This window comes from Triturus cristatus, chromosome 6 (genome assembly GCF_964204655.1).
Source record: "Triturus cristatus chromosome 6, aTriCri1.1, whole genome shotgun sequence".
NCBI classification, from domain to species: domain Eukaryota; kingdom Metazoa; phylum Chordata; class Amphibia; order Caudata; family Salamandridae; genus Triturus; species Triturus cristatus.
The window spans coordinates 657075523-657099449 of record NC_140589.1 but is presented as its reverse complement, the minus strand read 5'-3'; positions in this window follow the sequence as shown (position 1 = coordinate 657099449).

The following is a 23927-nucleotide window of genomic DNA, read 5'->3' as shown; positions in this document are numbered from 1 at the left end:
GCATTCTGTTCTGGTCAGGCCGTAGCACCTAGAGGAAACACACATATGCAGCTGCTGCTGGAAGCTCGTACTTTGATATTATAGGGATACATGTTTTGGTAACACACACTTGGAGAGGGACCTTTCTAGGGAGAAGAGCAACAAGCACCTGCGATGTAAAAATACCATCTATGGTCTAAGGTATGGGGTCTGCTGACAAAGCTCAGAGATCTTGCATTATATAATAATACTTCTTATAACCAAGGGGAGGGAGATTAGGCACTATAGTCCTTTCTCCATAGTCTTTATAAGATGACATCTCCCTTTATGATGTATGGCCTAGCTGCAATGCTAACTATATTAGTGTTATGCATTTTTCTGCTTGTTGTGACTTGTATACTGCATGTTAGAGCACGTTAGATAAAATAAAGATTTTACTCTATATTCATGTCTCATTTAGATCTTATTGTGGACAGATACGAGAGTGTGAGCGAAAAGGTATGTCGTGTTACCACGATTCCTGAGAGATCCGGGAGTGTTGTGTTCTGGGATGTCTAAGCATTTGCTTCTCCATGAGTGTGAAGAAGAGCGAATGAGGCACTATAGCTAGTCAGTCCTGGGCTTGTGGGCAGTAAGGTGGTAGGAAGGCACAATCCCTATACGCCGAGGTCCCATAATACTGTGCATAGTTCTGTGAATGCGCAGAATCTCTGCAACAAGATCTTCCAATAAATAATAATACTGCTTCTCAGCAAGGGGAGGGAGGTTAGGCTCTATTGTCTTTTCATTATGACATCTCCCTTCATGATATATGGACTAGCTGATATGCTGACTGTATTTCTACCATGCTCCTGATTGTTCTGGTACATATACTGCGTGTTGGGGCATTTAGTTAAAATAAATAATTTAAACAGTTTCGTGTCTCTGTCAGATCTTTTTGTGGATTAGTACAAGAGTCTGAGCCAAAAGGTGTGTCTTGCCACCACGATTCCTGAGAGATCTGGGAGTGTTGTGTTCTGGTGTGTCTAATCATTTGTTTCTCCGTGAGTTAGTAGAAGAGCAAGTGAGACACTATAGCTAGTCAGTCCTGGGCTTGTGGGTACTAAGGTGGTAGGATGACTCAGTCCCTATACACCATGGTCCTATAATCCTGAGCATAGTTCTGTGTTTGTGCAGAATCCCTGTAACAAACCACTGTGACAGCCCTTTGGAATAATGAGCATCGGAGGCACACCTCTAGTTCTTATTACCTAAATTAGATGGCTAGAATTAGAGGCCAGAAAACCCTGGCGGTAAGGGTTAGTGACAACTGTTAAATACTCGCCTTGCTATGGGAGAGAACTCTCATGATGAGGAGCACATTTTGATCTTTATTTTCTAAAAAAAACTCCTGCTTTGGAAATTGCTCTACAATAATAAAACAGAAAACAGTTTGGTGCAGGGCTTCCACACACTCACCTACCTGGAGACCTAGAAACATGTCACAGTACAATCCCTTCTCAAGAAACCGATCCGAAGACGCTAATCACCTACTGACCTATTTCCAGTCTATCCTATTTGGCTTAAATCAAGAAAAAGATGATAAATACTTTGATATCTACCTCAATGACAATCACCTTATATACACCCCTCAGTTTGAATTCCCAACCACAGTACAAAGACCATCTAATTGCTGCCACAGATGACATGCAGATGATCATGGACAGACGTTACACCATAGCACTCATCCTACTAGACCTTTCCACAGCATTGCACTCTGTATCCTACCGCATCCTTATCCAATGGCCGCATGAAGCTAGCATCCAAGAACACACACTCTGCTGGATTTGCTACTTCCTGACCAGCTCACTCAGTTGGTCAGCTTGGCCAACTTCGCCTCGGATGCTGTCAACCTCATCTGTAGAGTTCCACAAATATCCTCACTCAGCCGCACCATGTTCAATGCCTACTTGACCCAACTCATCATCATCATCACAAACAGAATAAACTGCATATTCTGTGCCGATGTCACCCAGCTAATACTATCCCTCTGTGACAAGGCACCAAACATCTGGATGAAATTCTCTGCCTACATGACTAAAGTCTTCAGATAGTGAAAACAACTGCCTCAGGCTCAATACAACAAGAGAGAAATAGTAATCTTTAGACAAGGCAACTCGCTCTGGGACTCCACTTGATGGCCTGCCAAACTCACCATGGCCGGCAAGTGAACACTCTCTTCAACTCCCGCTTCTACACACTCAAAATGCTTAAGAAGATCTTCAAATGGCTCTCACCAACACTCGCAAAACTGTCACTAAAGGCCTCATCTACGGTGTGCTGGACTATGGCAACACACTCTAAGCCAGAATCAATGCTCAACTAACCAGAAGACTGCTGGCCATACAGAACTCAGCAGCCAGGCTCACCATCAACATCCCACCCTACTCTCACATCATCCCAAAATTCAAAGAGCTCTGTTGGCTCCCAATTCCCAAATGAGCACTCTTCAAACTCCTCACGCACACATACAAAGTCTTACACAATATTGGCCCCACTTACCACAATAACTGCATAAACTTTCACAAACTTACCAGACACATTCACTCAGCCGGAATCCGACTCACACATTAGCCACACATGCAGAACCAATTCTGGCATTCATACCTTCCTACTAACTTGCTCTTAAAGCCTTGAACAACCTGCCCCTGCACATCAGAGCCACCTCTTCAGTTTTTGAATTCTGCAAGAAAATGAAGACCTGGATCTTCAACTAAGCCAGGCATGGTTTAGCCTATGAGCTCCTTTTTCAGTGCCTGGATAACCTCTGGGGTGAGTCATCATCTTTACAAATAAACATAAGGTAACATAACATAATATTAAAAGATAATGGGATATTAAATAATGCTGAGATTTTACCTTCAAATCACTAATTCTAAAACAATCCCATTAAATGGGCATTCCCTCTCCCTAACCAAGTCCCAAGTAAACTATTTCTATTTTCAAACCTACAGTCAAATTATGAGACAGCCCGACAACCAAATAATTTTGAGTGTTTTTTTGTTCAATCACACGTGTCAATTTCCTTGACCTACAATCTTACCAAAGAGCATCACATTTTTTTATTTGACTTACAGTGAGGTTGTTTTCAACATTAATGGCCAGATGTATGAAGCTATTTAGCATTTCTCAATGATCAGAATCGGTATTTCGGCCTCTTAAGAGATGCTAAATTGCCTTTTAGCATGTACAAAGGCCATTTGGGAATCGCAAAATGCAACTTCTACCGAGTAGAAATGTGGATTTTCTCCTAGCGACTTTCTATACACATTTACAAAGCATTTCCTAACTGTGAATTGGGCATTTAGAAAATGTTATTACCATCAACTCAAAGTTGATGGTAACCTTGCGCAACTTTAAACACGCACTCCAAAATGCTTTTTTTTAAAGTGCAATGAAGTGCACACATGCCCTCAGGACATGTGTGCCCTTCACATGTACACCACTTTTTTGTTGGAGTGCAGCAAGGGGGGTCTTAGGCTGAATGCCACACTTACTGTAGCATTTCCTAATTTACGATTTCCTAATAGAAAATCACAAATTAGGAAATGCAAAACCATTTGTACCTATGGACCTTTAGGCCCAAAGAACGAATAGTTTGGCAGTGCCTAAATAGCGATTTCCTAAGCAATTCCAAATGTGTCGAAATCGCTATTAAGGAAGCTCTATTTTTCTACATACCATTCAGCATTTTCTAAACAGCGATTTCTAAGGAGTCGCTCTTTAGGAAATACAAAATAAACATTTCATACGTCTGTCCCTATATTCCTTCAACCCAGTATAGGCATAAGTCTTACATTGTTTTGACATACCAACATCATATCATCTGCATACATGATCTGTTTGATCAGGCATCCACCTAACATGGTAGATGGATCTTTTATAACTCCACCACACCATTTGCTCCGAATAGACAATGACAATGCACCCTTTTGTATAAATCCATAATTGGCTAAAATACATATTTACAGTGATACTCTCATTTAACGTCATTCTAACGGGCCAGTGTCCCTAGTGATTATACAGTTTAAAAACTGCTAGCTGTTCTCTTTGTAGGCTCTTTCAGCCCTGGTTAGCTGGTTAGCTGGCTCTCATAGGTGTTAGCACACCTGAATGAACCAGAGGATGCGTGGCTAGTAATATCATGCAATTGCTCATCCCAACATAACCCCATGACACTCTCCCTCGACGTACACAGCTAACCATCTTGATATGACCACAACCTCTGCTCAGTCTAGTGGCCTCCCTGCGCCTCCTATGGTCGACGCACACCTCTGCCCAATCGATTTGCTTATCTAGACTACCTTGGTGTGGAGACATGTCGGGTGCGGTTATGGTGCATAGAACTCCGAATCGCATCTCTCCCAACCTAGAGCTGGCTGGCCAGAATGCGTTCAGAATCATATATCCCCCGAACCTCTCAAAAAATGCTGCAAAAAACTTTAAACATAGACTACTCAAAGCCCATCCGGAAACCCTGATCTCAGACCCCTTCTTCTCCTTTAATAAAAGTGCTACCATAAATGATCTCATCTTATACACTAAACGGCATGCTCAATGGCGGAAGGCCATTTACTCTCTCCTCAAGATCTCCACTCCTCATGGTCTTAGATTGTTAGTTGCTCCCTCCTCAGCCTTTAGAGCTGAAGCCACCATCTTGCGTTACAAAAACTGAACCATCCTTATCCAAGCTTCTGACCACAATCTTGTGTTGTTTGACAACCTTTTCCCCACCATCTTGAGGACAGCCGCCAATCTCAGTGCTGCCCCCCTTGGAGTTGATGGCTCCTCAAGGGTTTCCCTTACCAAGCAAATTCTATCTCCCGCCTCTCCACCACCAGCCTTGAACCCTACATCTGTTCTGAAGGGCCCCCTGCTAGTTACCTCCACTTAGATTGACAATCCCACTGCTAACGAGCTGCAACAGCACAGTCTTCACTAGATTCCACATGCTCCCACCCCATCACGGTTAGATGGTTCTAAATATCCTAGCTCCACTGTACACAACGCTGCTAGGATTCTCCCCTGGATTCCCTCCCCAGCCCAACCCGCAATACCCCCTATCCTACACATTCCGCCAAGCACACAGTTCCATTTCCATGAATTCCCTGCCCCGGGGCCCACTCAGTCACCACCTGCCCCACTTTCCCCTTCCCTCACTAGCTATCCTCTGCCGCAGGGTTCCCAGGACCTAGCCTCACAACCCCATTCACACACTTCATTGGAAGCCCAACTTAACGAGATTGCACTCTCCCTAATACAACTTAAGGCAGATGGTCGTAGCCTATCACACATTTCTGAGGATCTGTTAGTTAACTCCCGTCTACGCTGCTCCTTTTTGACCAATCTCCATTTATGTACACTCCCAGACTGTGGCTGTTCCTGGCACCCTTCCCCCCACTATCCTAGGTGAACAGCATCCCACTCTACACACTCACCCACTAGTTGTCCCTCTGCTCTGCACCCTAATGACCCCTCTCGGCCCTCCAGGTGTAGAGCCTCCCTGTTTGATAGTGATATTCACTCCCTACTACTTCCATACGATCTGGCACTTCCCTCCCCCCCCCTTCAAAATTGCATGCAATTGAATCAATCCCTACGGATCCCTTCAGGGCACCTAGGCCAAACTTAAGAACTTTAAATGAGAACAACCTCACGATAGTCACCCCCACTCTACCGCCACCAAAGGACACCCCCGTCAGTCTCAAATGCGTGCTCCTAAACTGCAGATCAGCTGTTAAACATGCTGGGGATATTGCCGATCTCATTCTGGTCCAGGATCTTGACCTTGTAATGCTGATGGAAACCTGGCTAAATGACTCAGCCACTCCCATCCTTGACCTTCTAATGCCTCCCAACTTTGATATCATTAGGTTGGACAGAACCAGTGGTCACAGGAAAGGCATTGCATGCTTCCATCGTAGTAATCTAGTAGTGAAAGTCATTCATGCCGACCTCCTGCCCTCTTGTGATTGAAGTGACTGGGGGCAACAATCACTCTAGGAAACTGCACGCGTTCTACCACACCCTCGCGACAACCTTCCCTTCACAGAACAGATCAAGGACGTTATTTCGGCCAGCGCGAATTTCCAGGGCACTCAGATCTTCCTGGGTGATTTCAACCTCCACAGGAATGATGTAAATGATGTGCTGCTCAATAGCTTTAAATCCTTCCTACATGACCTTAACCTTATCCAAATATGTGACAGCCCTACACATCAAAGGAGCCATGTTAGATCTTGTCATTGGTAAGCCCAAATCCTTCAGCCTGGAGGCGATCTTCCCTTGTGACTGGACTGACCACTATTGCATCACCTTCCTTGTCCTTGAATCGGTAAGAGCAAGCAGTTCCCAACCTAAGAACCCAAAACAGTTACAAAGATATTTACGGAACATCCACTCGCAAGACCTGATGGAGATCGGTGATAACATGACCTGACGGCCCACTATAACTATGCAATGTTTAATGTACTTGACTCAGTGGCACCACTTCAGCTTAAAAGAGTGTCTGCTAAGCTCTCCTAACCATGGTTCAATGATAGTCTTAATGCAGAAAAAAGGAATTTAAGACTTGCAGAGAGGAAGTGGCGATCGTATCCCTCCCTTGAACATCATTGTCACCTGAGATCCTTGCGACGCATATACAACAAACGCATCAGATGCTCGAAGGCTACCTTCTTCAGAACTCAACTAGAACAAGCAAAAAATGTCCGAAAAAACTGTTCGAAATCATCAAGTCAATCTAATAATCATCCTAACCTCTCGGCCCCGGGTCAAGGGACACTGCCGAACTGTGAAGAATTCGCTATTTTCTTCACGGAGAAGACTATTAAGATCGAGTCTGAACTACACTCGGACCATGATCACATCTTGAGTGTGCCGCTGATCAACCTTTGCCCCTCAGAGTCGAATATCACTGAACCCTCACAGACCTGCCGCCTCAAAAACAATGCATCCTGGAGTTTGTTCCAAACAGTGGATGAATACACTATACACAAAATGCTGTTGACATTGAAACCTTCCAATCACTACAACGACCCCCTGCCATCGAATCTGTTCCCGGAAGTGAGATCTGCCTTACTAACACTCTGGACGACAATCGTCAATGCTTCTCTTATGCAAGGGGCTATTCCGGATTGCCTTTAAGCAGCTCAAGTAACCCAGATTCTAAAGAAACCAAATGCGGATCCCACGGACCTTCTTAACTTTCGCCCAATCACTAACATCCCCACCTTGGCAAAACTCTTGGAGAAGTGTGTGCTTGCCCAACGTTGCCATCACATTGACCATTTTCAACTCCTGGATCAATGGCAATCTGGTTTCCGCCCAGGTCATAGTACAGAGTCGGCGCTAACGCACATCGTGGATGATGCGCTTAGAATGCTGGATCACAATGAGTCGTGCTTTCTGATCCTTCTGGACCTTTCGTCAGCATTTGATACTGTCAAACATGATCACCTAATTGACCTCCTAGAGCACAGGATGGGCTGTCTGGGCCGGTATTAAGCTGGTGCTCTTCCTTCCTTCAGAACAGATCCCAAAGCTTCAAGGTGAACCAATCCTTGTCCCACCCTGCATCAGTCTCCTTGGGGGAGCCACAAGGGTCAGCATTGTCCCCCACACTCTTTAACCTGTTTATGGAGCCTCTGACAGGAATCCTAAAATCATCCAGCATTCGCTATCATCTGTATGTGGACGATACCCAACTATACCTGACGAAAAGAATTGGTCCTCTCCAAGCATTTTCCATAAATAAACCACGGGGAATTATTGCTTATTTTCTTCAGTAGTCTGAATTGATGTTGATTTTCATTGTGGCCAAGCAGCGTAAACAAATGCTTATCGCAGGAAAAAAGTTTTAGATCTCAGACCAACGCTTCGATCCATGAACGCTCGCTATGGCCTTATCCACCCTTGTGTTTTTTAAAGTCACCTATAAAGACAGGACAAATACATTTGATGACCCTGCAGAGCTTAAGCAAATTCTACATGTGCATAAAGAAGAAGACATGGGACTAACTAAACCTTAAATGTTTTATTTTCAGCTATCTATTAAGTGGTTTTCTTTTTTTTCTTTTTTCCTTTTTGCAAGACCCCAACTCCCTCTTGTATCGGTGAAGATGTATATGTCCATTTCTGTCCTGGTACCCAATGTCCACATTTTGTTCAGATGTGCTGTATGCCTATTGTATGGTAAGTCTTTATGGTGCCGTGCTGGTGAAATTTTCCTCTTCTTTTACAATGTTTTTCCACTACTTGTTGTGATCATATTTATTTATACTCGAAGTTTCCATTTTACGTGGTTTCTGCTTTTCTCGTTCCCCCATCTCTTTGGCATTATCTCTTTTTGTTCTTTACTCTCATGGCTAAAGCTTTATCGCTTTTTGTCATCTCTCTTTTATATATATATCTAGGGAGCTTGTATTCTCCCCATGCCATTCTCGTCCCTCTCCTATCTTTTACTTCACTTTCCTTTCTCTTTTATACCTCTTCCTTTCCTCATTGCTATACAGCAAACTTCTCGGTAAGCATTTCTGTTTTTTCTGGTTCTCTATTACTCAGTACCTGTTTTCATATGGATGGCAAGGTATCTATAATTTTTCAAACTACCCTCTCTGTTTTGACTTACATTTTTCCTTATATTCATTTCAATAACACTCTTTCAGTCTTTATGTACTCATATATATTCGGATCCCCGCTAATTTTTCTCAATTTTTTTGGGGGTGGTTGTGTTTTATAGTTTTAATTTGCTCTTTAATAGCTCCTTATTTATCTCTCTGATGAGTGGTTTGCGAATTGTTTCCTGGAACGTCAACGGAATTCATAACCCAGTCAAAACGCAAAAAGTGTTGTCTCATTTATCAAGATTGAAATGTCAAGAAGCTTTATTACAAGAAACACATTTTAAAGAACAATATTTAAACTCTTTGCAGAAGCAATGGGTCGGCTGTGTTTATTGCTCCCCAGCAGTTAATAATAAGAATGGTGTTGTAATAATATTTCATAAATCGCTATGTATTCATGCTAAACATGGCCAAAGATGACAATGGTAGATAGCTTCTATTAGAGATTAGGAGAAATGTTACCCAGTTGGAATTGACATTACTTAAAAAAAAGTTAAATCCTTAGAACATGAATATTTTTCTTCAAATCACAATGATGCTCTGTCTAAACTTATCAAAGCGAAATTGCAATATAATAAAGTCTTGCTTGTGACAGTTTGCTTTTGTTTAATGATATAATGTATGGAGGTCAGAATAAAGCTGGCAAATCTCCGGCCAATTACCATAAAATTAAAAAGAAAAAGACTAACATTGTTGCTATTACAGATGCAGCTGGGGTTAGGCATGTTAGTGATTCCGAAATATTAGACTGCTTTACAGACTTTTACACCAATTTATGTACCCCTGAATCCTCCTCTTCAGATAGATGCTTTCTTCCAATCTATTCCCAAGTCACCTGAAAATAATATAGATCTATCCTCCTTGGGTACTCCAATTTCAGAGCAAGAAATTTCAAATGCCATGATCCATCTTTCAAAGGACAAAACCCCTGAGCTTTCTGCATTTTCCGTGTGCTTTTTTTTACATTTCAAACAACTGCTGGTCCCTAAGCTGGTGCTTCTTATTACCCATGTTTAACCATGGGAAGGAAACAAGGCTCTTTTACTCAAGCCATGCTTTGTTTGATCCCAAAGAAAGGCAAGGATCTCTCTCAGGGTAGTAATTTCTGACCTATTTCACTGATTAACACGGACTGTAAGATTTTTGCTAAACTGTTGGCACTCTGTATCAATCAGGTTGTCCCTGACTTAGTTGATAGACATCAATCGGAGTTTGTGAAGGGTCGCTCCACCATGGACAATATTAGAACTTATCTCAATATAATGCATTTGGCTTCCAAGTTGAACTCTCCTGTGGCCACCATAATGCTGGATGCAGAAAATGCATATGACCGTGTGAATTGGGAGTTCATTTTTGGAGCATTGAAATGGCATGGCTTAAGTCCTCATATCCTTCAATATATATAAAGTTACTATATTCTGACTCCTCCACCTCTATTTGGGTCAATGGTCACTATTCCATTCCTGTTTCCCTCCACATGGGGACTAGACAAGGTTGTCCTTTATCCCAACTATTGTTTATCTTGTCTCTGGAATCCTTTCTGGAAAAATTTGCTGTTCTTCACAATTCACAGGTTTCCAATTTAAAGATATCGACATTGAATGTACTACTTATGCGGTTGATATTTTACTATACCTCACTAACCTAATCACATTCATACCATACATTTTTTAATTATTTCATGAATATTCTATAGTTTCTGGGTCAAAACTTAATATTGACAAATCATAAGTCCTTCCTCTAAATAAATACTGTCTTCCAGATATTTTTAAGGACACGGGGTGTACATGGAATTCACAAAGTATTAAATGTTTAGGTATTTTATATACATATAACATCAAAGAAACCATTAAAATTAGCCTAAATGTAATTAATACAAAAATTGCAGCTATGATAGAGGGTTGGTCCCCATTATTTTTGTCCTGGTGGGGTAGACTTGCAACCATTGAAATTATGTTGCTACCGATAGATAATTTTTATTTATCTATTTTGTCAGTATCCCTTCCACTCTCTTTCTTTAAGTCTATCAATGGAACAATCGTAAGCCTAAAATCTCATTGATACAATCAAAGGAAATTGGAGGGGTCCATTTTCTAAATCTTAGACGATACCATTCTGCCTTTACGTTGAAACAAATCTGGACTTCCCTTTCATGAACCCCTCAAGTAGTAGTGACTACTTGGGTTCAACTAGAACGGGCCTAATGGGCATCTTTTTCTTTGAATAAGGCGGTTCTTATCTCTCAACCCCCTAAGCCCCTTTTCTCTCCAATACCTACTCATTCGATCGCTGTTGCTAAATCTTTAATTAGTATGGATACAATTTCACACACACCTCTTTAGTACAATAAACACCTACAACTAAAATAACAGAGTTCTTTCTCGGAGAGAGTAGATTAACAAAGGTATTATCACAATTGGCCAAATTCTTAATAACGGCTCTCTTATGGATTTTTCTAAGATTCAGGTAAAGTATGACATATATTCTTATCATGATACATGTTACCCTCATCTCAAGACTACTCTTCTTCTTCCTCTTCTTTTGCAGGCTTCTAGCCCCATCCCAGTGGGTGAACCCTCTCCCTCATTTTGCATTTTTTCTCTCATATGAAAGCCTCTGGCGTATACAGGATTTTGTCTCGCCCCTCAGATGTGAGAACTAAATCCAAGGTGGAACTCTTGTGGGAAACAGACCTTAACCAAGAGTTCTTTCTTCAGACATGGGAATCCATTTGAGCTCAAATTCACACTTCATCTCACTCAGCAAGCACAACACAAACATCATACTATTTTTACAATGGGTTATTTCTCACCCCTACGGATCTTCACAGGTTTAAGTAGACTAATAATGCAAAATGCTGGTCTTGTTCACATGATAAACGTGATTTTTTACATATGTTTTTTCGTTGTCCTCTGGTTAAGAAGCTTTGGATGCTTATATGGAAGAAGTTGAATGACATTTTGTCCACAACCTTTTCTTTTGAGATTTCACATATTTCCTTAGGAGGTTCCTCCCATAAATGGAATTCCCAGGGTATTGTAAGAAAGTCATAGACTTGAGTATAGCTACAGCCGTACAGATCATTACCACAAATTGGAAAGACTCCACTGGACTTTCTTTCACAGGTTGGTGGAATCTATTATGCCATCACTATAGATTGGACCGTGCATATGCTACCTATATTCCTTTATTAATCAAAAAAGACTTATTATGGTCATCGCTTGCGACTTTTTTATCCAGACAATCTAAACAATTCATATCCAGTGCCACCAATTACGAACCACCATAAATGTTGTATAACTTTAGTAGGTTAACACTGTTTTTAAGGTAATGTTGCTGTTGCTTATTATATGCCTTTCCTCTTCTCCCTTCCTTTCTCTTTCCATTTTCTTCTTTCTCCCTCTTTTCTTTCTTTTTCCTCTTATTAAAAAAACATTTTTAATTGCATTTAGTTTGGTAAATTGCTTATATTTTTCAATTCAAGCTCTATGGTATTTTAATACACCAGTTTATACATTGTTAATCTTTGCTGGTTTTTATACTTTGTTAATTGCTCATTTCTTGTTAATAGTACTTGTGACCGTTCTTATTTAACTTTCTCATTCATTCTGCATGGATTGTAGTGCATGTCTATTTTGCTTAATTGCTTTACTTATATCTTCTCAACAAAGTATCCTAAAACACAACAAAAAACCCTCTTTAATGGTGAATTTGGATTCAATATTACTATTTTAGAAATGCCACTTTTAAAAAGTGGACATATCTCTGTTCTTACTGCTCTGTGTGCCTTGCAGTCTGTCTCCAACACATGCTTGGGGTGGGTGACAGCTACACTTTGTGCATTCCCTATATACAACCACAAGCACAGAAAGGGGTAGTGTGATATAAACTGATCTGCATTCATTTGCATTCTGATAACTTTTCCTGGGCATGAAGAGGGGAGGAGCTGACACACCTGAAAAGGCCCTGTCCTGTTTCCCACACAAAGGGCTGATTACCCCCTACTGATAGTCTGGAGCCAGGACTGGAAAGAAACGGGGACCGTGCACTTCAACGGCCTGCTTTGAAGTCACCCCTACTTCAAAGGCACAACTGGGTGTAAGTATTGGGGATCTGACCCTACTAAGACAGTACACTACTGGACATGTGAAGGACTCTGTCAGGAGTAGAGACTGCTGTGCTACAAGAATTGACAATCTGATTTACTGACTGTCCTGGAACTGCTTCTCTGCTTTCCTGACCTGCCCTGCCCTGCTGAGGACAAGGACTGCACCAATCTTACTTGAACTCAGATTGACTTTAAGAGCTTCCTGGCTAGCCCCCTGTTCTGAAGTCTCAGGGCAATCAAAAACTTTCTACAGCCCTTCTGCTGGACTCTGTCATCCGTGAACCCTCCCTTGCCTGATGTGCCAATCCAGTCCTGGACCATGGAAGTGGGTTCTGCAGCTGTTTTAGTGTCAAAATCAATTCAGTGAGGACTTTACACTAATCAGAATCGACACATTGCTCATCGACGCAGGAGACAATCAACGGCATCGCCTCAATGGACTACACATCTCGAGGACGAGGGACAGTGTGGCTTGACAACGACACAGCGCCTGCATTGTAAAGGGGTTTCCCTTGCATCAAGTCTTCGAAGTTGATGCTTACTCCATCCAAGGTACTTTGTCAGCGGGAACTGTCTGGGCCCTGTAGCCGACCTACTTTCCATCACAGTTATAGAATAACTGCAAAAACAGTGCCTAGAAGTCAATAGCGCTAAAGGTTACTTGAGGTTGTGCTAAATCTAAAAACGTCAAGCCTACTGTGATGGAACGTGGGTCAGATACATTTCCAAACAAGCCCGCTGATCTTTTACCTTCTCAAGTTGAGCCAGGAGTCCCGTTCGCGGGGAAGAGGTTCACCGGGAGTACAGTGAGCATTACTGGCAATGGTCCGCAGTGCACAAAGAGCCATGTGGCGTCACACACAGAGAGGCACCTCACGGTTGCAGACAGTGATGCTGATGTGAGAAGAGATGAAGATTCGCCCACTCATCCTGATCCTTTGTGCCAGTTTGCAGACGTGAAGAGACCAGAAGCTTGATTTAATGGGCCCAGGAGCTGTAAATTATGAAAGCAGCTGTAGGAGCCTAGCGGGGGCTCGTCAACCAAGGATAGAACTCACAAAAGGAAGAGTCCAGCAGTTCTAGCCGATTTGTTGTTCAGAAAAGAGGAGGCATGCCTGCAAGCCCTTGGAGTCACTCTGCATTCAGTCCCTGACCTCAGCAGGGCAGAGAACAGCAGGGCAGGTCAGCAAAGCATGCAAGCAGTTCCTTAGAATAGTCAGTCACAGCAGAGTGGCAATCCTTCAGCACAGTAGCTGTTACTCCAGCAGAGTTGTTCCCAGATCCAGTAGTGTAGTGATTTGGTAGGGTCACAGCCCTAATACGTATACCCAAAAGTGCCTTTGATCTAGGGAGTGACTTCAAGGGAACTCTCTGAAGTGCACAAGGATCCCTTTCAGCCCAGCCCTGGCTACAGACTACCAGTAGGGGTTAAATCAGCTCTTTTTGTGACGGCATGACACAACCTATTCAGGTGTGAGCCACCTCGCCCTTTTCTACTGTCCAGGAAGCCTATCAGTATGCAGATGTCACACCCATGCTTCCTGTGTTGTAGCTGTCTAGAGGGAATGCAGATAGTGCAGCTGTCACCCAGCCCAGACATGTATTGGAAGCAGGCTGCAAGGCACATGGAGCAGTAACTGCAGACAAATGTCCACTTTCAAAAAGAGGTATTTCTAAAAAGGTAATATCAAATATAACTTTACCATTAAAGGGGATTTATCACCACCATTACAAAGATATTAAACATGTAGGGCCTCATTTATGAGACTCCTTGCGCCTCTGGAACGTCATTTTTTGTGATGTTCCATGGCGCAGAAGCCTGCGTGATATTTATCAGGCAGCACTAAGCCACTCTTTTTGGCTTAATGCTGCCTGATAAGTATCAGTCCCTTTAATGCAGTGTTCTGCATTAAAGGGGCGTGCAATGGGTGTTGCTGGGGGCGTTCCCAACAACATCCATGGTCTTTTGACACTCCCCCAGATTTACGAGAAATTATAAATCTGAGCCAGTGCCAAAAGCTTACGCCTCCTCAGGGGAGGTGTAAGGGAGGCACAACGAGGGGAAATATCTTTATTTCTCCTTGTTTTTCCTTTTTCTATGTGTGCTGCAGAATGCAGCACACATAGAAAGAGGAAAAGCCTCTTGTGATTATTTTTGTACAGAAAGGTTTCCCTTCCTGTGCAAAAACAATCATCCCCACAACGTAGGCACCCTTGCACCATGGTGCAAAGGTGCCTTCATTGGTTCACGGCAGCCCATTGTGTGCTGGCGCAGGGGAATAGGACAGGAATGCGCCGTATCTTATAGATACGGTGCAAACCTGCCCTTTTCTTTTGCCGTAGGGAAGTGCAGAAGGAAGGACTGCTACGCTGCCCTATGGTAAAACCTCATAAATGAGGCCCAAAGTACCTACTTCTTTAAAATCAGGAATCTCAGCTTTAAATGTGTTTTAAGGAATTCCTAGTGCTAACCTATGAAAGGAGTATGCCTCACAACAGTGAAAAATGAATGTAGCTGTTTGTGAACTGCCAGGACATGTACAACTTAAAAGAACATGTCCTACCTTTTAATTACATAGCACCCTACCCTTTACATCTGTTATGTGAAAGAGGAGTTTAAGGCTTGGCAAGTGGTTTTAAATGCCAAGTCAAAGTGGCAGTAAACTGCACACACAGGCCCTGCAATGACAGGAATGAAACTGGTTTGAAAGGCTACTTGTGTGGGTAGCGCAACCAGTGCTGCAGACCAACTAGTAGCATTTAGATCACAGGGCCTTGGTACATGGTGTGCCATTTTACAAGGGACTTACATGTAAACTAAATATTCCAGTCAGGTATAAACCAATGTCATCATGTTTAGGGGACAATCAAATGCAAGCCAGCATTGATTAGCAGTCCTCAGAGTCCTAAGGCCAACATAAAGATACAAAAAAACGAGGAGGGAAGCAGGCAAAACGTTGGGAGAACACCACTCTAAGGATGAAATGTCCAACAACCCCAGTCTAGCAAGACCTCAACCCCTTAGGGCTATTGGCTTATTGTTTTATCTTTTTATTATTATCAGGAGTCAGAAATGATTACAACAAAGCACTGGTAACAACATGAAGGTTTCTGAGTAACACACACCAGTTTAAAAAATATTCAATCATATTTCATCAGTAAATATATATAATGAGAGAAAAAAAGAGAGCTGTGTGTGTGTGAGAGAGAGAGAGAGAGAGAGCGAGAGAGAGAGAGAGAGAGAGAGACAGAGAAAGAGAGAGAGAGAGAAAGAGGATCAGAATAAACCAGTTCATAAACTATCCCCGGTAGAAGCTGGGCCAAATCTTTTCCCCCTTCTTGATGGCTTGAGGCCCTCTAGCTTTGGCCACTGCAAGTTCACATTTGTATATTCGATAACAACGCTTATCATTTAGTCACTTTTGTTAGTAGAGAGCTTGTCCAATCCCTAGCAATACATAAACAAGCAATAACAACTATGATAGACACTAATGATCTAGGACTAAAGTCAAGACAAGGTGTATATCCCAACATAATTTCCTTCATAGACAGTTCAAATTCTGACCCTAAGTGAGACACAATTGAAACAGATTGTTCCAGAAGTCCAGAAGCTCCGGGCACCCAGTAAAACATGTATTTTATCAGCTGCAAAGAGACAATATTTTGGACAGTATGTCTTGTCGGAGTCTCGGACAGTGACCATTTTCAGATATGATCATGAGTATGGTAAAGCATACAACCTGTTCTAAATTGCTGCAGTTTAAGACTTACCGAGAGCGTGAACTAATGGAAGCAAATAATATGCTGTCAACCTTAGTATGCGAAGTGAACTTCAGACATAAAAAACTTATACAAATTTTACCAGAAGCCTAATAGAGACAAGTTTAAATATCTGCTGTTTCATGATCAATAATTAACTTACAATCATGCAAAGACTAGTCCCTCACCTGCAGATAATTGAAGAAAACCCGCTGCATAATGCTTCCTGTAATGATGTAAATGTCCAGAAGCCCTGAAAGTCATACATCTCCTTCAAGTTGCACACCCCCAGCCTTTTCCAAACCTTCCCCATGTTATCGTGCAATATATCAGGGAAAACTGGGTTACTCAAGAGTGGGGTCTACAGAAGCAATGTGGGCATGCTTCATCATCGGGCCCCACCCAGGGCACCGAGTGTGCCTAGGGTGTGCTGTGATGCCTGACTGCAGCAGAGTGGGGTTTGTTAAGTGAGTGTGCAGTGATGGTGTTGAGAGTGTGGGTTAAAAGCTGTCCTAAGGGTCCCAGTATCCACAAGGAATATTTTAATGGTGGGCCTTTGGCAGATCGAATTACCTCCCAATCAACAAACTCCAAATATGACCAGTGAATGTTGTCCAGAAGTATAGCTTAAAATCTGGAAGATTAAATCCCCCTTGTTTGTATTGGAGTTTTTAAAAACAAATAGCCCACCTAGCCCTCCTAAATCCCCATATGAAGCTGCTCATGACGCTCTCTAGGTGTTTAAAAAAAGAATACGGTACACAAAGTGGTATAGATCAAAATAAATACAGGAAGGTAGGCAAAATATTCATCTTAATAATATTGCACTGGCCCACGATACTGAGAGGAAGCCGATGCCGTAGCTGGGGCTTAGCAATTGCTGCCCATAAATGAAGCTAATATTTAAGTGAGATAATGTCCTCCACACGACTGCTCAAACTAATTCCTAAATATGTAGCCATGGCAGTCACTCCTGTTACTGAAGCATCCTATTGAAAATTAAGAAATATATGTGTATTGTAATAGATTGAGCTGGTACCCAGAAAAGGCTCAAAATTGATCCGCCTCCTTTGATATAGGCGCAAGAGTCACCAACGGATCAGTTGGTAGCTCTTGCTCATATATTTAAAGTACTATTAACTTCTAAGCACTACTTTTTAATTTAATCTTTGAAAATTCATAACTCTGGTTCCATCTATTGAATTTTTGTCGTTTTAGTCTTATTTTATTCATAATATTATTCTTTATTCTTTTAACCCGGTGTGGAGCATTTTTGTGGCATTTTCATTGTTATTGTGTGTGTGTCTTGCACAAATACTTTACATAATGCAGCTTTAGATAAGCCTGACTGCTCTGTGCAAAGCTACCAGAGAGTGAGCACAGGTTATCTTTGAGTGGGTATCTAGCTTGCCCTGACTAAAATTGTGGTCCCTTAGGATAGGGTGTATACCTCTGCCAACTAGAGGCCCAATTTCTAACAGTATATAAAACCAATTAATTAGGCTTCATGCAGGATGCACTTGTGCAATGAAATTTGCCTGGGCCTAGATTAGACTCTTGAGCCATCTTTTGGAAAATGAGGGAATGTTTCCCTGTAAGTAACACATACAATTCTACCACAGAGCAGACGTCATAGATGATCAAACACGTGAGGAAAATGCTGCTATGCTTTTCTGGTCGAAGATGGGAACTTTGTGAAATTTCATGTACATACCATCAATTGTCAATCTATGTTGTTTTTCAATCAAAACACTAAACATGTTGGTGCTTATTGTTCCATACTTATTAAGGCAAAATTGTAAAAAAAGAACCAACAAGTTGGCTGAAACACCAGGATTGTGTGAGAGTCACTTTTATTACGTAGGGCCAGATGACAGTAATCATAGTCTGTCCTGAATGGGGCAAGATGGCGGCCGTGTCTCCGGCCGTGCGGGCTTGAGCTTCAGGTGTTTCCCCCCTCCCGCCCCTGTGCCTCACTCACCGTGGTCTGATGTGGGCATGATGCGGCCATGAGAGGTTGCTGAAGACGCTATATCGGTGTGGAGGCCGAGGTGCTGCTGCAATCGGAACCGGCATGCTGTGGACTGTCCTCGGCGTACCTCACCTGGCTATGGCTCGATTGTTGGAACTGACGCGTGTGCGTGCGCAACTCTGGCTGCGAATCAGATGCTGCCGGCCGGGAGACGGCTTAGCGCCGGGGGGAGAGACGGAGAGGATATGCCCCCAAAATCTGGACGCGGAAGAGCGCGCAATCAACCGGAGATGCCTAAAAGCGCTGATGGCATAGTATGTCCTGAATAGAAAAGATGAAGAAATATGACAAAACGTATCCATAATTTAGTGATATCCTTTCCCATTTTCACAACTGAGAATTTGTCATACTGAGTTACTCTGTTAACATCACTGGGATTAGCATCTCTAATAGAGCTTGCACAGGAAGAAAATACAATAATCTTCTCCTACAGGAAGGTGAAAAAAGCGCCATTTTGCAACTGCATGCTTAAAAACAGCAATTGATATATCCATCTGGGAGACATAAGCCCCATTCGAAACTACACAAAAGTGGCCTACCTTTAATGACTTACTCATATTACATTCTTCATCTGAGCCTGAGAAATGCAGTTTTTCTCCTATGAGAACTGAGGGAGGACAAAGCTTTCCCTCTAAAATCAATACCTGACAGCAGTAAAAGTTTTGTGGATACTAAAATCAATGGCTCCTTGCCGCAGTTTGGAGCTGCTTTAAACATTAAGTTCATGTGCTAAACTCTTCTCTCATTTCTGCCCAGAGACCCCTTTGATAAATCTAGAGTTCGTATAATCTCATATTGGGGAAAACAAAGTTTGCCGACACACACTTTTCAAAGGCCCTCTGTGTACCAAAAGCGTAATCACTTTGAATTGTAAAAAATGTGGTGTTCCAACTCCCGCACTTAGCTATCCACTGAAGATCATAAATATTTTGTCTTTGAAAGTAGGGTTCATGTGAATGGCTTCAATATTAGTAAAAACAGGCATTCAAGTGCACACACATTTTGAATTCAAGGAGCGAAAATGATTTTTAGCAAAATAAAAAATATATTTTTGTATGCTGAAAATACTACAATATAAACAAAGGTTTGGAAAGTAAAATGTTGTCAGGAAAAGCCACCTTAACACCTCCTTACAAGTACCCTTTCAGTTTCTGACGGGACTTCAAAATCCTGTTCTCATGTTAGTGCCCCCATGAGAATTAGGAGGCCCACCAATGTACTGTAGTCCTAGGACCCTATTATGTAAAGGGTGCACTTTCTATATTTGAACCTGGCGCACCTTAAAACAGGCGCACCAGGCGCAAAGAGGAAAAGTGTGCCCTATGACACAGAAAGCGCTGCCCCCAGGGCAGCTGTGAACTCGCGCTGCCCCCAGGGAAGCTCATTCCTGTGAAAAACAGAGCTGCTGCTTCGAAGCCGCTCCATGTTTTCCAGTGCAGGCGGCAACCTGCTTGCACCAGTAAAGGGGATTAAAGATCCCCTTGCAGGTGGGGGCTGTCAGCAACTGCGCCCACCTGCAAGGGGATGTCTGGGGTCCGTGGGACCCTCATTCCTCCCTCCAGAGGGCTGTCATCAGGGGGCGCACTGACAGTGCACCACCTTTTAGATGGTGCACTGTCAGTGTGCCCCCTGAGAGCCCCCATGCACCCCCTGAAGATAAGGCTGACACTGTATGTGTGCCAGAGCTATCAATATTACAGAAGGGACCACACAAGTGTCTGTGACCCCTTCTGTAATACCAAAGTGCCTGGGGGCACGCAAAGCTGGCACAAACTCCTGTTGCGCCCTCAGGGCACTAATGTAATATGGACCCTTGTGTTTTTCTTCCCATAAATGTAACTTGGTCCCAGAAGGGATGAACCTCCAGGGGCCCTATTATATATAGGGTTCACCTTCTCTGTTTGCGCCCTGGTGCACCTTAAAACTGGAGGGAAGACCCCAACCCGAGAGTGCACCCTATTACATAGAATGCACTGCCCCCAGTGCAACCTCGAACTCGTGCTTCCCTGGAGCACCATGTTCAAGTGAAATACAGAGCGGCTTTAAAGTAGATACCCCATGTTTTACTATCTAGGTGGCAACCAGCAAGCACTTTCAAAGGGGATTAAAGATCCTCTTGCAGGCGGATTCAGTGAGTGACTTCACCCACCTGCAAGCGGATGTCTGGGGCATCCATAAAAACCCCTTTTCCCCTCTAGAGGGCTGCTATCAGGGGGGTGCACTGACAGTGTGCCACCTTTTAGGCGGCGCACTGTCAGTGCACCTCCTGAGAGCTTCTCTGCATCTGCACCATGTCTAAAATATGGCGTGGGTGCACAGGCAAAGGGATTCCCTCATTTGCATGGAGCATGCCCCCATTCAAATGAGGGAACACCGTCTTGAGAAAGTGCTGCGGCCTCTTCTGTAATACCAAAGTGCCATGGGGGTGCGCAAAGTGGGTGCAAACACCTGCTACATGATATCATTTAATGCATGTCACATGATAATCTGAATTAACTGTAATTTGAATTTATAAATATGAACTCTTTGCTGTATATCATAAATAATTTAGAAACAAATACAAATAATGCTACGTTTTTAGGATTTTAGAATGTATCCCATGCAGAACTGAGCTTCTTCTTGGTCTGACAGAATGAAGAAGGCTAACAACACATAGAGCAGAATACTGAAATGAGGACGCCACACTTCCAAAACCCAATGCAACATTAACCGGCAAAACCCTGCGCTAATTGCCTGCACAACCTCCAAAGATCAGTCTCAGTTTCTACAGCCTTCTGGGTCCCCCCAGGCAGAGATCCATACTCTGTCTGTTCTACAAAGGGTGCAATGCAGTTTGATGTCCAGTCTGAAAGTGTTGAATTTACCTCACCTGTCTACTGGTGTTACTATCATAATTAACAATAGTAGTTCAATGACATTTATGTTACCAACATTCTAAACATGATCATCAGTTTCAAACCTATTACTAATGGGTCAAACACAAATCCCTGTAGCAGATCCCTCAGAGCCCTGAACCACCTGTTTTGCTTAATAGTAACACTTCTTCTTAGCAGGACTATTATACTAGTAAAGGACAGTACCAGCAGTACAAAGTGTTAGTTATGGACAATATCAGCCTTCTTTTACTTTTTTTTGACTGTACTGGCAGCTCTTGGTGATACTCCCATATTGATAATGGGAAACTAGACATCAGCAACACTTGTTTTGTACGCATTAGTAGCTAGTTAATTGCACCTGTCAACACTTACAGCACTTGAAAGTGCTGATCATAGACATATATTGTAAACCACTAAACGTTGCATCTTAAAATCTTAACATTGAGAGCACTAAATAGGAGTTGTTGTCACCCCTCTTTTTCAAAACTCTGTTGTATGAGTTCATAATTAATGTGTCCATGAAAGAGCATACCAACAGTGAGACAGGCCAACATCCCCTCCTTTCCTCCATTGAATGTTAAATCCTAAGACCTCAGGCCTGTGCTGAGAAACACTCTTCTGATGTTCATGACTCACTGTACCTACTATGTACAGGCACTAAAAATCCCAAAACAGTTATGAAATGTTTGTAATATGTAATGAATGGTTATTGTGTAAATTGCTTTCTATGTTGTTAGTCAATCAGCTTTATTTGAAGAATGTCCATAATAATTACATTAATAAGATTTCAAAATCAAAACACAATCATCCTATCAATACAAAAACTGTTAATCTAATACTAATAGCATGTATAAAATATTCAAAATCAACTCACTTCGCGCACTAGATCCAATGATGCCAAAATAAATCAATTAATAGTGCACATATTAATCATGGAACAAATTCATACCTTTAACTCATTACTAAAATTGTGTGTATAAAATGTAATGCTATATATCTTATTTCTTGTGTCTCATGTCATTGTAAATGTATCATTCCTTGCTTACAACACATAATGGCACATGCCAGAATTGGCACTGAAAACTGCTTTTGCAAACTGCTGTATAAAGTGCAAAATATTGTATAAAGTGCAAAATATTGTAAGATGAGTAGTACTTTGCTGAGATGTGTTGTCACATGGACAGTTTGGCAGACTTACAAACCAGCCTTCATGATAAGCGAAGGCTAGCAAGAAGCACAAAGTACTGAGGCGACTTCAAAATCCTGTTCCTGACCACTGAATGTGAATTACTTGAGGTAACCATGTAGGGTTCTATACTAATGGAAGTTATAAGTGGACTATATGTGGCTACAATTGGCATAGATTGGAAATGTCCTACCATCTCCTTTACCTGTTTAAAAGCCTTTGTGTAAAGTTATCAATGCCAACAAAAGCTAAACAAAGTAAGAAACTATTAAATAAAACTGAATTTTTAACTCACTAAGGGGCATATCAACAACAACCGGCGATAATTATCGCTCAGCGCTCTTAGCGTGAGGATAATTATCGCCGGCTAGCGTGAATTTTTATCGCTGAGATAGCGTGCTATTAGCAACGCTTATCTCAATAGCGATAAAAATCTACACGCTAACAGGCTAACGTGAGATTATCGCTGGAAACCCAGCGATAATCACACGTTACCTTGTTGATAGGGACAGGCAAACTTAGCGATGATATCCTCCTTCCATAGGATATCATGGCTAAGTCTGAAAATTAGCAGACGTAAAAAAGCAGCGTTAACCGCGGTTAGCGCTGCTTTTTTTGTCTCTAACAGGGTTAGCGACATTCTTGATAATAGGAGAAATGTCGCTTAGCGACATTTCTCCTATTATTTTACTCTGCAACGCCCCCTTTGCATCTCATTAGAGATGCAAGGGGAAGCGTAGAGTAAAAGGGTGCTAACATGCAAATTTGCGTGTTAGCACCCTGTTGTTGATAGGGCGCTAGTTTTATCTCTGCTTTTTTGGCTTTTAAAGCCAAAAAAGCAGAGATAAAGCCCTTGTTGATATGCCCCACAAGTCTTTAACATTTTATGAGGATGAAAAGGGGAAGAGAAACAGGAGGGTATTAATATATCAATTATATACAGGAAACAATAATAATAATAATATTATAATAGTACTAAGAATATACCAGTATGTGTAATAATAGTAATAAACGTCTTCATTACATTCCTTAAATTGTAAAAGGTACTAGTCATTAACCATACCAACAAGTTAAAAGATAAATGTAAAGCAAAAATAACAGAGAGCAAAAATATCCATGGGGGTGGGAAATTCTCAGAAGATATACAATCAATGGAAGAAACACAGGGATGAATTTGATTAAGATCTAGTTTATGGTGTGAGCAAACACAGTCCTACCAAGTCTTATATGATGTTAGAAGAGCATTTCCAAGTTAATGCAATTTGTTGAAAAGCAATTGCTAATAGAAAAAACATTCATTTATGCTTAAGAGATGATGGGCTAA